This window comes from Papio anubis, chromosome 12 (assembly GCF_008728515.1).
Source record: "Papio anubis isolate 15944 chromosome 12, Panubis1.0, whole genome shotgun sequence".
Classification (NCBI taxonomy): domain Eukaryota; kingdom Metazoa; phylum Chordata; class Mammalia; order Primates; family Cercopithecidae; genus Papio; species Papio anubis.
This window is the reverse complement of record NC_044987.1, coordinates 28,968,458-28,987,128: the sequence shown is the minus strand read 5'-3', so window position 1 is coordinate 28,987,128 and position 18,671 is coordinate 28,968,458. Positions and strand designations below refer to the sequence as shown.

At 35.1% G+C, this 18,671-nt stretch overlaps 1 protein-coding gene across 13 annotated transcripts in view; it reads right to left on the bottom strand.

The window, feature by feature from the left end:
- LOC103881450 (caspase recruitment domain-containing protein 18) overlaps positions 1–18,671 on the bottom strand; it is a 269,585-nt gene that overhangs the window by 219,935 nt on the left and 30,979 nt on the right. For 2 of the 13 annotated variants that reach the window (XR_637750.3, XR_004177386.1), the window contains one exon: positions 8,957–9,120. The exons of 10 other annotated variants lie outside the window; for them this stretch is intronic. The gene's annotated coding sequence lies outside the window, so the exon portion shown is untranslated. Of the gene's footprint in view, positions 1–388; positions 1,523–8,956; positions 9,121–18,671 lie in introns of those variants that run through there. One more of the 13 variants, XR_001895092.3, reaches the window with a different exon arrangement.

Genomic DNA, 18,671 nt, shown 5'->3' with positions numbered 1-18,671 from the left:
AATGATTCAAGGCCGGGCGTGGTGGCTCAAGCCTGTAATCCCAGCACTTTGGGAGGCCGAGACGGGCGGATCACGAGGTCAGGAGATCGAGACCATCCTGGCTGACACGGTGAAACCCCGTCTCTACTAAAAAATACAAAAAACTAGCCGGGCGAGGTGGCGGTCTCCTGTAGTCCCAGCTACTCGGGAGGCTGAGGCAGGAGAATGGCGGGAACCCGGGAGGCGGAGCTTGCAGTGAGCTGAGATCCGGCCACTGCACTCCAGCCTGGGCGGCAGAGCGAGACTCCGTCTCAAAACAAAACAAAACAAAAAACAAAAAACAAACAAACAAAAAAAAGATTCAAAATAAAATCTGAAATTCCTGCCATGTAACCCAAAGTAATTTTATATAATTAAACTGAATCAGAAGATGTTTTGATAGAAACATTTTTACAATACCAGAAAGATGTGATGAATATTTTCATGAGTTTTCATAGAATTTGTTGATTTTCTTAATATATTTTTATCTTTCTAATAGATCAGAGTTGCATTTGTTGCTTTTGATATCTGAGTTTGATAGAAATAATTGCCTTTTTTATATTCTTATTATATTGATCATAATTAAATGTTCATTTAGTAAAGACTAAGGCAGCCTAGGTATTTCATCTTAACTGTTCAATTTCTGGATTTGGTTAGAATAATTTTATTGCTGCCCTTAATTTACTGCATAGCCTTTTAGTGTTTCTGTGGCATGTTGCCACAGACCACATATGTGGAGTGTAAAGCAGCTGCCCTCCTGCCCAGATCTAAGGACAATGCTGTTAACAGGAAAATGTGATATGACTTTCAAAAGTACTCTTTAATCTAGTCACTCTGCAGATAAGAAATTGGCAGTAAAGAAGGTTGCAAGTCATGTTTTTTCCTGAAATATCTAAAATTGAAATTTTGGGACTACATCTTGTAATTTTGCTTCTCAGTGATTTTACATTATTCATGAACACACTCAAAATAATTAATGAGCAGAAAAGCCTGTGTCACAGATGATGAAGACAAACTCCTAGGAAAGTTTAGTTCTGGAGCTTCTGTTAAGAATCAGTTTCGCTGGAGATGATGACAAGTGACAGGCAACATCTTTTTGTTATCCTTAATTAAAATAACTGGAACAAATTTCTGGAAATCAATTATGTGTCCATGGAGGAGATAGCAGTAAGCAGAGGTTTCAGTTGTCTTCAATACCAGTATAGGAAGCTGATATTCTGCATTCAAAGTGGTTCAAGAACCTCATCTAAAAGAGGGAGGTCAGTGGAAGAAGCCAAAGCTATTCTCAAAATTTCTGAATAACAAGTTTCTTAGCAACTGAATCAGTGGAACCCTAAAGGGTTTTGCTGAGATTGCTAAAGGACCTATGCTCCACTTCCAGACCTCAGTGGTGGGGGAGTGCTAGAATCATGCACTTCTGTGTATTCTTCCCTTGGGTGTTGAGAAACTGCACAGATATACACAACAAAGCGCAGAGAAGATGTTCAGCTCATGAAACAAAGACCTGAATTGAAAACAAAATTATGATGACATAACTGAGACTCTACTCTGCCCTGAAATGCAGAATGGAAAATTGCATGTGTCAAGAAACAGGCTAAGGCAGCAAAAGTAAGTAGGGATATGACAGATACCATGAAACGCAAAGACAGCCTCTAGATAGTTTGGAGAACATTAGAACATTCTGGTGCATATCTTAGACTAGGACATAAGGCAAATATAAATAATATTGCATACCCCCTTGGAAGTTGTTACCTGGCAAACATGACAAATTTACATATATATAGTATATATGTAAATATATAATATATATAATATATGTAAATATATATTATATATTTTATATATAAAATATAGTAAATATAGTAAATATATTACATATATATAATTGAAGGAATTAAGCATTAAATTATGTGGTGCTGATGGTGGTGAATGTGGTTAAATTGATGCAAAGGACACTGCTAGTTAGATTACTATTGGTAATCCATTAGTAACCCATTACTCATGGTGCTTTCTTAATTTAGATAGCTGTGAGTTTGTCAGAATGTCACTAAATCATCTCTTTACTAAAAAAAAAGCCTCTTAAAAATTCTGAATGAAGTTTTCAATGATCTCCATTGAATTTGAGGCTTCCCTGAAATACTCTCTAATCTTATTATTTACAAAGCATTTAGTGGTTTTTCTCCCATATTAAGACTACTCCTGCTTAGATTCTTCTTTTTCCTTACAAGTATATTCCATCAAATATTCCCACTCAATTCTTTTTATTTTCTTTAGTTCTCAATTATTTTATTTGTACTCCGTATGTTTTAATTTCAATTATTACATGTATTCATATATGACGTCTTCATATACGCCTTTGGTCCCACTGTCAGTTAGTAGTTTTGTTTTGTTTTGTATTCCTAAACAATTCCCAAACAATTGTATTCCTAAACAATTCCTAAACAACTCTGCCTAAATCAGTCAGAAAACAAATTTATTAAAGGATATTTTGCTAAACACAGAATTTGGGGTAAGGGCTGCGGAGCTTGGTTTGGAGGATAGACAGTCAGAAACAACTCTCACAAAATGTCATAGAAATGGTCACATGAAAACAGGACCAGGAGCAGATCTTGTCGCTCCACCATTATCTAAGTGCATCTATTCCTACCTCTGAAAACTGATGTAAGTGGCACTTTTCTGCCCCCTTAAAAGCTGGAGTATGTATTACCCTTGCTTTTTGCTTTAAACTCTGCATAGATAAATCATATCATTAGAGCCTTGATCGTGCATCTGGACTACATACAGCTGCAAGGAATGCTAGGAAAATTTTTCCTGGCATCTTTTTGTTTCTAGAGTAAGAAACTACCCCATAATGTAAAGGGATACCCCAAACATAGAAAAGGTGATCAGATGCAGAAAAAAAAAAAAGTCACCTACAATCTCAAATTCTCTGCAAAGTGCTGCACTTGAATTCTAAACTGTTGGTTGAATATCTTAAGGTTTATTCCATTAAATATCTTCAATACAAAATATCTTTGAATAATGCACTACCTGATGGCCATTGAAATGAGCAATCATGATTTCCCCTTACTGATCTCTCTGCCTCAGTCACTTCTACCTCCACATTATTTTCCGCATATTGCAGTTTATCAGTCAAAGTAAGTCTTTATACCTGTACTCACATTCTACCTACTTAATAACCACAGCTCTAATAATGTAAAATTGTTGCTGACACTTCTTTTCCATACTTCTGATTCTCCTATCACCTGCTCACTTTTTTCTTTCCTGTCAGCTTTTATCAGCTTCTACTAAAACCACATCATTAGCTTATTCAGTAGGTCTGTTGTTTGTTACATGTTACTCCTTACAAGGACATTAGTCCTATGAGAACATGGACCTTTGTTCGTTTTGTTAAGTATTATCTTTGTAGGATTTAGAGTACCTGTCCCATAGAAAGTGCTCAACACATATTTGTTGAGTTAAACATTGTTGAATCATCCCTGAAAAGGAAATGATGAAATTAAAGTGGCATGTGGAAATTTTAGTTGGGCTCTGGCATCTTTTTTTATTGCAGGGCAACATGGGTCTCAATGTGAATAAAACATGTGTGCAGAGATAGTTCCAGAGAAATATAAAATATAAATATATAAATATACATGTTATATGTATATATGTGTGTGTTTGTGTATATGTATTCAGTATGCATCCATGTGTGTATAATAGTAGCTTCAGGCTGAAACCCAAAAGGTAAAGTCTAAAGGGAAAACTAAATAAAGAAGTTGAGTTCAATAGGAGAAGACCAATGGCATTTGAGATTATGTTCAAGAGTCTGTAACTAGGGACAGCAGCTAGAAAAACTGATGGAAATTTCCACTCTTACCTGGTTATATGCTATTAAATATATCCATATTAAACCTCCAAAAAAAATCAACCCTTGAATTGACTCAGTGAATATAAGCACTCCAATAACTGCTAAAACTTCATCTATACAAATGGTCACAATTTTGATCTTTTACATCTTATTTTCATTAAGACTCCATTTCTGAATTCTCAAAGACAGTTTTCTTTAGCTTTTCCCATTGCTACTTCATATTCGCTGCTAAGAAGTTAATGACAGTAAACTAATTGCCATGATGAAAGTTTCCATTTTTTAAATCACTGATCCAAAAATACCATAAAATATATAACTATTGTACCAATGTTTTCTCTGTAGCATCTTATTATAAATTTTAAGTAAGTCCTGTTGTTTCTATGTTTTTAAATGAAGACAAGGGTCCTTCTATTACAATTATTAGTTCATTTGTTGAATTACTTATACATTCAATATTTATTTACTTACATATTAAGTATTTCTATATAATGTCTTTAATTAGATTTTTTTGTTTTGTTTTGTTTTTGAGATGGAATCTCACTCTGTCTCCCAGGCTGGAGTATAGTAGTGCGATGGTGGGTTCAAGCTATTCTGCTTCAGCCTCCCGAGTAGCTGGGACTACACGCACGTGCCACTATGCCCAGTTAATTTTTTTTCCTGTATTTTTAGTAGAGATGGGTTTCACACTGTTGGCCAGGCTGGTCTCAATCTCCTGACCTCGTGATCCACCCACTTCAGCTTCCCAAAGTGCTGGGATTACAGGCGTGAGTCACCATGCCCAGCCTAATTAGATTATTTAATAAAAAATAAGAGTACCTACTGCAATCAAGGCACTCTACTGGCCACTGTGGCTCCAGCAGTTGAACCAATAAAAACTTTTTTGTGTGTGTATTCTATTTGGAGAGGCAGAAATAAGTAACCTAAAAATAATAACATGGTTTTGGTTCGTGATATTAAGAAATATAACGTGGGTTGTGTGCGTGTGTGGGAGTGTGCATATGGTGGATGATACAGTCGAAGATTATACCAATTTTCTTTAAGTATTAAGTATTCCATCCTACGATTAGTTTTTTATCACAACGGAATCTCTTCATGATGCCAAATGTTGAAATAAGGCCTTTTCTATGGACCAAAAGAATTGAGACATAAGTAAGTTTTGCTCTTAGCCGAAAGGTCTAAATGAACCACATTTTCATTTAATCATAAAAATTTGAACAACAGAGTAGAACACTGGGACAAAATGCCATAAGAAACATGTATGTATATTTCAGTTAACAACCTCAAGAAAAAAGTGTCTGAGAGTTTGTTAATGCCGTGTATTCTATACTACAGAGTGAAGACAGGCTACTCCCTCATCTGTTTATATGAAAAATATCTGCCTACTACATAGTGCTTCAAGTGGTGCTAATATATTTTGTTCATGTCAACATAATACACTTCCTCTCCATAATGGCTTTCCAAGCCCATTTATTTTCTTTTGTATACTGTGTTTAAAGTTGAGAATTCTATTATTAATGATTGCCCAATTTAAAACCAAACTTTAAAGTTGTGCTTTGAAGCAGTCATCACTGTTCTGTAACCTATCTATTGATAAAGTATAAGGAAACACAAGTTCCTGCACCCAATGATCTTTTTCCACGGGTGAGAGTACCGTGTATCCAAATTTAGGGAAAGAATACAACATCCTTGCCAGCACTTTTTAAGCTATTTTATGTATAAAGATAAAGTGACCAACCTAGTGACTAGGATCTAAGATAAAAGTGTCTTCATTTTAAAAATTCTCAGAAAACTAGGCTTTAGTAAGCATAGAATACTATTAATTTATTAATGTGCATGAAGAACAGGTATACACTACACTTGGTATTCTAGAGATTCAATCCAAGAAAAAATAATCAATGAGATCTTAAAGAGAATTGGAAGAAGCTAGTTCTTGAAGTCCTCAAATCAATTTATGTCAACTATAATTCAAGGAAGCATCTTAAGTAAAGATGGAACAGGTTAAATAAAACTCATATGTCTCAATCAATAAATAATATATCTTTGGGTCAGGAAACTTTTTAAAATGTGTCTTAAATAGATTAATACTCTTTGCTCTAAGAAATATATAAAAGCAAAGAAAATCTTTTTATATAGTTTCTATCCTCTCAAGACATATTTGAAATATACTGCACAGTATGATTAAGCAGTTAAATTTAATAGAGTGTAAGTTTTTGCTCCCATAAAATAATTTTTCTTTGCTCGCATTGATTCATTAACACCTTATTGAGTGGAATGCATGTTTTGTGGGGTGTTTTTGGTAGTCTTATTGATTTCCAGAAAGCTGAGAGGATGGGAGCATAGAAAATGATTTTTTTTTTATTACAAAGCCAGTTAGGATAAAGCTTAAAGCTCAAAAGTAGTCTCTGCTTATAAACTATGCCCCTTTAAAAACATTTTCCCTATGAAGCCAAAAGAAGCTAATCATATTTTAAGATTCATTAATGGAATGGAAAAACAGTGATGGTCTCTTCCTGCTCTGGGCTAGTGAGGTCAAAACTACAGAAGTGTACTCAAATCTCAGTGATAAACTTTAAGGAAGATTAAAGATAAATTTCAGTTGCATTAAGAATACTGTGACTAAAATACTGAGGAGACTCAATGCCAGGTAAATGGAAATCTGTGTATTTGTTTGTTTGGGTTCTATTTGTTTTGCATTGTTTTTGCATGATTAGAGTCTATACTTTTGGAAGACAGCATGTAAAAGAGGGATTAGATTTCAAAACATGTGAATGTAATCTATAAGGAAACTGATTTAAATCAACATACGAAAGAACATTTTCACTGCTTTGAGAGGTGGAATGACCAAAAACAAAGAAGATAACTTTTATAATGAGATGTGCTAAAGCTGTAAGTCCAGTTAGAAAGAGATACAGAGAGGACTCTAGGAGAAATAAGCACTAGATTAAAATCTAAATTGTTTGAATTTTAAGTTCACTGAAGCCAGATTCTGTGAAATTGTTAAAGCTTATGTATGTTTCTTTAGGGTAAATTTTATAGTTAAATTTGTGGTAAATTCCTGAAAAAGCACCATCAATTCTTATTTTTTAATCAAATGGTTTCCATTTTCATAAAAGTATGGGAAAATTATTCTATTCTTAAGAAATTTTAGATAATTAAAATAAAGAAAAAACAACATTCCAATCTCTCTACTTGCAAAATGTCAGCATGCTAATGTGTTAGTGTGTTTCCCATTTTATTATTCTGTATCTATTTTACATTATTACAATCATTTTGTAAATATAGTGCATTTTGGATGTAATATATCAAATAGTTTTATTGCTACATTACTACACGGTTTAATGGTGTTACTGATTTTTAAGCAATATTTAATAATATATCAATCACTTCCTTCTTGCTGTATATTTACAGCAAATTGGAAGATTCATATTACAAATATTACCAAGATTTTTAAAACTAATGCAAGTAGATTCCCCTGTATATTGGATTACATTTGTAGAATGGCTTCCCAAAAGTATTCTTTCTAAGTCACACAGCATGGAGAGTTTAACGCTCATTGTGTAGAGTGCCAAATTGCTTTCAAAAGTGCTGCATTTTTTATTCAGGCTTCAATTTTATTTTAATTTCAGAAATTCATTAATCACCTTTCTGATATAGTTTTTGTAAATGCTATCAACACTTGCAGTATGAGCAATTCTTCTTTCACTGCCTTTTCAAATATAACACATTCTGTAATCTTTCCATCCAAATAGGCATATCCAAGAGAAAGTATGGGAATTTACCTATCTGAAAACTAAGTAAAACATAGATGGCTTTTGTAAAGGTGAATAAGGCAGCAATAATCATATATAGCTCTGATCCTGTACGATAGTCTGGATTCCATGCTTACTGTCAGCACCATAGTTTTCTCACCTCCTCAGTCTACTTCCCCATATTTCCTCCTTCTAAGGGTGTAGGCTTTTTCTTGAGTCTCCTGCCTGGGATCCATTTTACCTCTGTATCACTGTATCTTTTTGTGCAGTTAAATGATCACAGAAATAACCAACTCTCAGGATGGATTTCTTGATTGATGATGAAAATGATAGCAATATTAATAATAACAAATAATAATCAATGCCCAACTGGTGTTTTTATATGCCAAACACTGTACCAAAAACATGTAAATTATCTAATTTTATCTTACCAAAACTCTATATACTACTACAACCCACTTTAACAGAGGACACTAAAGTTAAAAGGTAATTTTAGTAACGTGACACCTCTTATGAGTGCTGGAATTAGGATTTGAATCCACATCTGTCTTATCCCAAAGTAATTTTTAAAAATTACTCATGGTGTATCTTTGTTACCTATAGGTGTCAAGTTTAGTAAAAATTTCTTTTCTCAGAGTTATTTTTACTTGATCTAAAGTAGAATTGATCTTAAAAACATATTGTTTTCATTAGTAATCTCCTATTGCAAGTCAAAATCTTCTTTCTAAGTTACTTAAATTATACCTTTCTTCCCTCTTCTTACAGCTTCTACTTCCAATTCAGTTACCCTGGCTACTCCAAAGTAGACGATTCCCAGCCCCACTTTCACCCTCAACTCACACTGTGTTTTTCTCCTCACTATAAACATCATTTCCATTTCATCTGTTCTTTCATGGAAACTGAAGTGTTATGTTGTCTTAATATAATTAGAGAGTATATTTTTTATTATTATTTTGCTCAGTAATCATCTCCTAACAATTTATAGTTACTTAGCATATACAAAAACAATATTTCAGGTTTAACATTCAAGAAACAAGAGAAGATTCTACAAAAGGATGACTGGAAGATTTTTTCTATCATACTGATTTGGAATTACATAACTATAGTTCAAACTTTTGTCACTGAAGACATATTACACTTCCCAAAGGGCTTATATTACAGTGTGTGGAAGGTTAAGCACCAAAAAATGGCTGTATAAATGAAAAAAAAAATAAAAATTAAAGTTAATAATAAAGACGTTTGCTTGATGAATCATCAAAATTACTCCAACATTCAAATATTGCCAAATTTCTTTGGCAAAGAATTACGAAGTTTAGGCATTTTAAGAAGATGGTCTCACCTGAGTGATTGGAGGGTTATATAGTGATCCTGGAAATAGAAGTATCAGTTTTAAATCTCTCTTTCTCTTCCTCTCTCTTTCTCTCCCTTGACATAAAACTAAATAAATATGCAAGGTCTCTCTTTTTTCAGCACTGGAATATAATCAGTGCAAGACAGCAATACCTGAAAGAAGAAAAACTCAATAGGTGAAGCCCGTGAACATCTCTGTACTTTGCCTCAGAGCAGTTTCCAAAACCCATCACAGTGAGATGGAGACCAAGCAGAGTGTGATGGTCATGTTCAATGAGGAGGCAAAAATTGGAGGTCTTTTTAACAAATTGTCTTACATCAATTGGATATCCACAGGCAAAATAAACCAAAACAGCTTCCATTTATACTTTTCACCACATATAAAAAACATGTCAAAATTCAAAACCTAAAACTTCGAAACATCTATGAGTATATAGGGAAAAACAATTGTAGTCTTAAGATTATAAAGATTCCTTAGATGTGACACTAAAAGCATGCTAGATGATAGAACAAACTGTTCAGTGGGATTTCATCAAATTAATAACCTCTGCTCTTCAAAAGACAAGTTGAAGATGAAAAGATAAGCCACATACTGAGAGAAAATGTTTGCAAATAGTATATCTGATCAAAGAATTGAGTCTAGAGTATATAAAAGCCTTTCAAACTCAATGGAAAATAGGCAGCCCAATTTTAAAAATTAGAAAATATTTAAACAGACATTTCACCAAAAAAGATATGTGGCTAGCAAATAAGGACATGAAGAAATGTTCAATATCATTTGTCTTTAGGGAAATTTAAATTAAGACTACAATGAGATACCGCTATACAACTATTAGAAAATTTAAAACTAAAAATACGAAAAAAACAGAGTGCTAAAAAGGATGTGGAAGAACTGCAAATTTCATACACTACTGATGAAAATGTAAATGGTACAACAACTTTGGAAAATAGTGTAGTAGTTTCTTAAATAGTTATACATGCACCTAACTACACCAACAAAATAATCATTCAATAAAAATTAACTTGAAGATCACATAAATGTTAAGTTTAATGAACAAAACCTTTAAATCAACGACTATAAATAGCTTCAAAGAAATAAAGAAATATATATTTAAAGTATTATAGCAAAAATGTATCATAATCAGTAAATGAAATATCAGCAAACAAAAAAAAGAAACTAGAAAAAGTCTCCAAATGAATATGGAATTTTTCCAAAATTAATTCAACTGTAGTGTTACCAGGGCACTCGAGATTTCAGCACTCCCGCACTTTTAGTGACTTAAATAATAAAAATTTGAATCAGGTCCTTTCTTGCTTGCACTAGCTTTTTGCCCAGTATTATTTTTCCCCATAATGTAATTATAAACTGCTGATGTATAGTTTGTTTGTCAAGCAGAAAGAGATAACTTTGGGTTCACACAAAGATTTTGCAGAAGGAATGAATGCCTGAAGGACTTTGTGAACCAGCTGCTGACCCCCAGAAACCAGGTTGCTCAAGGTGTTATCTGAGACTGATGAAATATAGCCTTTTCCTTTGATTTCCTGAAACCTCCCCTCCCTTACTCCCTGGCCACATGAAAACTCTCTGCTTCTTCTTTTTGTTAAGGCAGATTTGAGAGATCTTGCCCTCTTGCCTTCTCACTCTGGCCAAATCAAACAAACCTTTCTCTGTCTCCAAACACCTGCTGTCAGTGTTCGGCATCAGCTGCACATGGGTTCACAAATCTGAATTTGGGCTTCAATAAGAGTAGCTTGAAGATGTCAGAAAATAAATATCAGTGAAATCAAGGAAAGATAAATAGAAATTACCCCTTCTGAAAAATAGAGAGAATAGCATTAAAGAATAACAGAGCCTCAGGAATCTGTGAGAAAATATTAAATGGATTAACAAAGTATAACAAAAACCAAGAAGGAGAAAGAAGAAAGAAAGAAAGAGAGAAAGAAAGAAAGAAAGAAAGAAAGAAAGAAAGAAAGAAAGAAAGAAAGAAAGAGAGAGAGAGAAAGAGAGAGAAAGAAAGAAAGAAAGAGAGAGAAAGAGAGAGAAAGAAAGAAAGAGAAAGAAAGAAAGAACGAAAGAAAGAAAGAAAAAAGTTGTTTAAAAATAAAGAATAAAATAGCCCTAAATTTGGTTTAAATAATCAAATTATAGACTCAAGAAGTGAAGCCCAAGTAGGGTGAATACAAACAAATAAACAAACAAAACCCTTATTTAGACATATAATTGTAACACTTCTAAAAAATATAGATAAAACTTTACAAATACCAAAATATTTTTTTTTTTTTTTTTTTTTTTTTGAGACGGAGTCTCGCTCTGCCGCCCAGGCTGGAGTGCAGTGGCCAGATCTCAGCTCACTGCAAGCTCCGCCTCCCGGGTTCACGCCATTCTCCTGCCTCAGCCTCCCGAGTAGCTGGGACTACAGGCGCCCGCCATCTCGCCCGGCTAGTTTTTTTGTATTTTTTTTTAGTAGAGACGGGGTTTCACCGTGTTCGCCAGGATGGTCTTGATCTCCTAACCTCGTGATCCACCCGTCTCGGCCTCCCAAAGTGCTGGGATTACAGGCTTGAGCCACCGCGCCCGGCCTCCAAAATATAATTTCTAATTACAAAGTCCTCCAAAAAAGATGTTGAAATAAAGACATAGTTAGATAAATGAAAACTGAAGGTAATTGTCACTAGTAAACCTGCACTACAAGAAGTGCTGAAAGATATTCTTCAGGCTGAAATAAAATGATACCAAATAAAACCTTGGATCTGAAAGAAAGGATAAAGAGCTTCAGAATTAATCAAACATAGTGGTTTCTTCTTGTGACTTCTTTATAAAAAATTACTGTCTAAGAAAAAATAATAGTGTCAGGTGTTTAATATATATTAACTATTAACTTTTTGTTTTCATAATAAAAGAGCAAAGGAGGAGGTTAGATAAATGGAATTAAGCTATTGTAAGATAAATCCATCTGTGAAAAATGAAGTAAGAAATGAAAGAGCAAACGTGACATCAGCAAATTTAAATGTTTGCTTTTCAAAAATATCATTGAAGGACATGAAAAGGCATGCCACATAATGATAGAAAAAAATTTCAATACATATTCGTGGAAAGGACTTGACATGTGAATATCAAAGTAATTTATAACCCAAATAATACGAAACAACCTACTATACAAAAATTTGAGGAAACTTTACAAAAGAGAATTAGTAAATCACCAATAAACACAGGAAAGGATATTCAATATCATTAGTTAGCAGAGAAATTCAAATAAATTTGATTTAGATTAATAACTAATCTAATCCAGATTAAATACTGCTGCTCCACCAGTAGAATCTCTAAATTTAAAAAGAATCAGCATTGCAATGGCTGGTGAGGATACAGAGTAACTGAAACTCTAATACATTATGAGTGGAAGTGCAATAGTGTACAGCCACTTTAGAGTTAAATATCCACTTCTCATATACCTCATCAATTTCGCTCCTGGGCATTCACGCAAGAGAAATAAAAACATCTTTCCAAAAAAAGACTTATACAAGAATGCTATAGCAGCTTTATTCCTAGTAAAGAATTGGAAACAAACTGTCCACCAACAGGTGGGTGGATAAACAAATTGTGGTAAATTTAAACAATGGAATACTAGTCAGTAATGAAAATGAACTAATTATAGATACAGAAAACAATATGATTGAATTTCAGAGACATTATATTGAGCAAAAGAAGCTAGATGCGAATGACTATACACTGTATGACCAATTTATTTAAACTTCAGAACAAATAAAACTAACCTATAATGATAGAATCAAATCACTTTTGTGGTGTGGAGGGAGGAAGTAGGATTGACTGCAAAGGGAACTTTCTTGTGAGATAAAAATGTCCCATTTCTTCATTGGGGTAGTGATTACATGAATCTAGACATTTATTAAAAATCATGAAAATACAGAATTAATACAAATCAAGAACAGGAATCTATGGCAGTTAAAATTTTCATAGCAAGTTGAAAAATTCTTTATTGTTTGACTCCTTTGTGTTGTGTGCGTGTGTGTAATTATTGAAACTGCAAACTCCTGTAAAACTAAGTTTTCAAAAGAATTTGAAAAGCACTTCTGTGAAAAATATACAAACAACAATATAATAATGCTTATCTGAGCTATCAAAATCATTTGTTAACAATATTCACAAAGTTCTGATGCCACTAGTTGCTATTAAATCTGTACTAAAATGGAAATCGTTTCTTCCTTTAAGCCTTTAGAGTTCAGTAATATGCACTTATATGGAGGCTAAAGGCAACTCCATCTTCAATGCAAATCTACCATGTTGGCTTCTGGTTAACTCCAGTTCCAGAAATGCCTCTAAGATTTCTCTTTTACCACTGTTTCTTGTGTACTTAACATAAATCCTACCCTGAGATCAAAACAACCTTGACAATAAATCCTGCCGTTGGGCAGATTCACATAGCATTTTTGCTTTTCCCTGAGAGGTCGACTTCAGTTATCCTACACATTCCTTCTCTGTGGTTTATAAAACCTGGGTCTGGGGGATAATGGCACTGGGATCTATCATTTTGTCCCACAGCTGCCCGAAACACAGACATGGCTTCGGTTCATATGTTTCTATTAAATGTTACTTTCTGAAAAATTGGATTTGTCAGCCTCTTTCTTTGGTCTCTCAGTTTCCTTGGACTTTGGGAGTAGGTTTGCATAGACTTGCTTACTGCAGAACAACCTGAAGAATTATAATATAATTACATCAAAATCTCCTCAACTTAGATGATAAAACATCATTTATGCCATGTCACTTAATTTTTAAATTAAAATTTTCAGAAGAGGAGGAAATAACCTGTTATTTAAAAATTATTGAGCATTTTAATCTATATTTTCCATATTTCCAATATGCTATTTATCTGATAGTTTCAAAGAACTCAGTGCATTCAAAACTTCCAAAAATGAAAAGCGGTTTTATATCAGATGATATTACATTAAAATGTGCTTCTTTCAGGAAAATGGGCACGCCCAAGTATGGCCATTATCCAACACATTTGATTTCATTTTGAAACACTTTCTTATTTTAAAAAATTTCCATTATTTGCTTAATAATTATGTAAAACATATTTTTCATTTCTAAATAGCCTTACAAACATATATCAGATAATTTACCAGGATCAGACATAATTCTTAACACCATATTTCAAATGTAGTTACAGCTCCCTCATATTTTTGCGTGCAATTACAAATTCCGACACCCAGGGGAACTTTGAAATAAGTCGTGTGAATATATGGAAGCATAAAAGGAGAGATTTAAATATCACCATGATATGCCAGGAAGGAAATATGACACGACAATGTTAATACAGTCTGAGAGTTCAGACAGCATGCTGAGTGACTTTCCTTTCTTTATGAGTATCTGTCAACAGACATTCAGAACACTGATCATGCTCTCCATGCAGATTTAAGGCTCAACAAAATTGAAGAATAAATCAGCAGTATGCCTTGTGTATGCTTTTTGAAAACACAACTACCTACGAACGTCAGTTTAGAGTTATTTATAAAGTTTTGGCTCTCACTTTTCCCCCAGTAACCTTAGTCAGAGGATGACTTTCAATACAGCTTCCCGTAAACACACACATGTTAAAATAAGAACACTAGCTTAATAAGCTTAAGTCTTCTTTAGAATCTTAACATTTATAAAACCCTCTGTAAATAGTAAATATAAAATGTGTATTTTTCTGAATTAGTTTATCTTGGGTGAAATAGTGTAACTACTTCATCTTTTCCTAAAAATAATGGTAGATAATAATAATACCATTGGTAGATAATAATACAAATAATGTACACTTACAAAGCTAATTTTGTTTTCTGCAAGCTAATGCCCACTAATAAGAAAGTAGGTTTACTGTCATTGTTATCATCCATATGATATTGTTGTTGGTGATTTTCCTAAAGATTGAGTTTATCAAATTTTTGGGAAAAAATAATCCCCTTCTACATCTTACCTATCAACTTAACATAATGATCTTGTTTTATGTAACCTTATTTTTTTCAACCATTATTTTCTTGAAAAGGAGTATTTGAAAATGATTGTATATTCATATGTAAAATGTAAGATTTTCCTATCAAAAAAATTAACATATGCATCACTTCTTAGTGTTAGTTATTTGGAATTGAGAGGTGGATGAGGAGAGGACTGAGAAAAGCAGGTTGTTGAAGTGAGCCTCCAGTAATTTCACATCAGTGTCTATGTTACAAACTATATCACAAAAGTCTGGATATATTATCTAATTTTTCTTTCTTTTTTGAGATGGAGTATTGCTCTTATTGCCCAGGCTGGAGTGCACTGGTGCAATCTTGGCTCACTGCAACCTCTGCCTCCTGGGTTCAAGCGATTCTCCTGCCTCAGCCTCCTAAGTAGCTGGAATTACAGGCGCACGCCATCATACCCAGTTAATTTTTGTATTTTTCGTAGAGACGGGGTTTCACCATGTTGGCCAGGCAAGTCTCAAAACTCCTGACCTCAGGTGATCTGCCTGCTTTGGCCTCCCAAAGTGCTTTGATTACAGGTGTGAGCACCCAGATTATCTAAAATTTTCAAATGTGTAAGACAAGGAGAAAAAATAATTTTATCATTAAATTAACAAGGCAAAAAATAAAGTTACTGTCCACTAAATGCCAAGCATAAAATAATTTTAAAGTCAAATCTATCTACCACTATGATAAGGTCAATTACATAGTTATAAACACACAAATATATTAAATGTTAAAATAAAAGCTGAATCTAACCTATCATCATCTCTTTCCTAATTTTTTCCTAGTCTGAATGTACCAGTGTGTACCATTATGATTGCCTTTGGTGTGCTCAACATAGCATTAACTAAGTTAATAGTTTAAGAATTTTCATGCAAAGAAACAGAGAAATATCTGAAATTAAGTGCCAATACTTAATGTCATTTATTTTTATTCATTTATTTTTTTTTTTTTTTGAGATGAAGTTTCCCTCTTGTACAGGCTAGAGTGCAATGGCACAATCTCGGCTCAGCACCACCTCCGCCTCCCAGTTTCAAGCGATTCTCCTGCCTCAGCCTCCTGAGTAGCTGGGATTACAGGCATGCACCACCACACCCAGCTAATTTTGTATTTTTAGTAGAGACAGGATTTCTCCATGTTGGTCTGGCTGTTCTCAAACTCCTGACCTCAGGTGATCCACACGCCTTAGCCTCCCAAAGTGCTGGGATTACAGGTATGAGCCACCGTGCCCGGCCAATGTCATCTATTTTCAACTCTCCATCTAGATTTTAGACTTGAAAAAAAAAGAAAAAAAAAAGCCAAAGCAATATATGGGAAAGTGATCTGGACTGGAAATTCAGGAAGCTAGACCACCATTCTAGGAGGTCACTTTCCTGGTATAATGGAAATTAATCAACAGAAAAATGAGGAAGGAGGCAATGATGTCTTAGAAATCATGCAGACAATGTGACTTTGACTAAGCCCAGGTGTTTTTCTTCTCTGCAGTCAATTACAATAACAAGAGACATTAAGACCTTATAAAACAGTGCATTTTCATGTGTTATAAAATCAATCATTAATTGTATTAGTTCATTTTCACACTGCTGATAAAGACACACCCGAAACTGGGTAATTTACAAGGAAAGAGGTTTAATTGATTCACAGTTCCACATGGCTGTAGAGGTCTCATAATCATGGTGGAAGGTGAATGAGGAGCAAAGTCATGTCTCACATGGTGGCATGCAAGAGAGCATGCGAGCCAAGTGAAAGGGGAAACCCCTTCTAAAACCATCAGATCTCGTGAGACTTATTCACTACCATGAGAACAGTATGGGGAAAACTGCCCCCATGATTCAATTATCTCCTACCAGGTGCCTCCCACAACACAGGGGAACTATGGGAGCTACAGTTCAAGAAGAGATTTAGACAGGGACACAACCAAACCATATCATTACCCCCCCGGCCCCTCTCAAATGTCATGTCCTCACATTTCAAAACCAATCATGTCTTCCCAACACTGCCCCAAAGTCTTAACTCATTTCAGCATTAATTCAAAGATCCACAGTCCAAAATCTCATCTGAGACAAGTCAAGTCCCTTCTGCCTATGAGTCTGTAAAGTCAAAAGCACATTAGTTACTTCCTAGATACAACGGGAGTATAGGCATTGGATAAACACACCCATTTTAAATGGGAGAAATTGGCCAAAACAAAGGAGCTAAAGGCTCCATGCAAGTCTATAATCCAACAGGTCAGTCGAACCTTAAAGCTTTAAAATGATCTCCTTTGATTCCATGTCTCACATCCAGGTCACTCTCATGCAAGAGGTGGGTTCCCATGGTCTTGGGCAGCTCCACCCCTATGGGTTTGCAGGGTACAGCCCTACTCCTGGCTGCTTTCATGCGTTGGTGTTGGGTCTGTGGCTCTTGCAGGCACACAGTGCAAGCTGTTGGTGGGTTTACCATTCTGGTGTGTGGAGGATGGTGGCCCTTTTCTTACAGCTCCACTGGGCAGTGCCCCACTGGGGACTCTATGTGGGGTCTTGCTCTCCACATTTCGCTTTTGCATCACACTAGCAGAGGTTCTCCATGAAAGTCCTGCCCCTCCAGCACACCTCTGCTTGGACATCTAAGCATTTCCATAAAGCCTCTAAAATCTGGGCAGAGGTTCCCAAACCTCAATTCTTGACTTCTGTGCAAATGAAGGCCCAACTCCACGTGTAAGCCCCCAAGGCTTGGGGCTTGCATCCTCTGAAGCAGTGGCTTGAGTTCCACGTTGGCCTCTTTTAGGCACAGGTGGGATGCAGGGCACCAAGTCCCAAGACTGAACAAGGCAGCAAGGCCCTGGGCCCAGCCCATGAAACCATTTTTTCCTCCTAGGACTCCTGGCTTGTGATTTGAGAGGCTGACATGAAGACCTCTGACATGCCCTGGAGACATTTTTCCTATTGTCTTGGCGATTAACATTTGGCTCCTCGTTACTTTTGCAAATTTCTGCAGCCAGCTTGAATTTCTCCCTAGAAAATGGGTTTTGCCTTTCTATTGCCTCATCAGGCTGCAAATTTTCTGATCTTTTATGCTCTGCTTCCCTTTTAAACGTAAGTTCCTTTTTTAAACCATATATTTGTGAATACATAAAACTGAATGCTTTTAACAGTATCCAGGTCACTTCTTGAATGCTTTGCTGCTTAGAAATTTCTTCTGCCAGATGCCCTAAATCATTTCTCTCAAGTTAAAAGTTCTACGAATCTCTAGAGCAGAGGCAAAGTGATACTAGTCTCTTTGTAAAACATAGCAAGAGTCACCTTTCCTCCAGATCCCAAGTTTCTCATCTCCATCTGAGGTCATCTCAGTCTGGACTTCATTGTCCATATCACTATCAGCAGTTTGGTCAAAGACATTTAACAAGTTTCTAGGAAGTTCCAAACTTTCCCACATTTTTCTGTGTTTCTCTGAGCCTTCCAAACTATTCCAAACTCTGCCTGTTACACAGTTCCAAAGTCACTTCCATATTTTCAGGTATCTTTACAGCAGTGCCCCACTCCTGGTAACAATTTACTGTATTAGTCTGTTTTTACACTGCTGATAAAGACATACCCAAGACTGGGTATTTATGAAGGAAAGAGGTTTAGTTGATTCACAGTTTCACATGCCTAGGGAGGCCTTGCAATTATGGCAGAAGGTGAAGAGGAGCAAAGTCACATTTTACATGGCAGCAGTCAGGA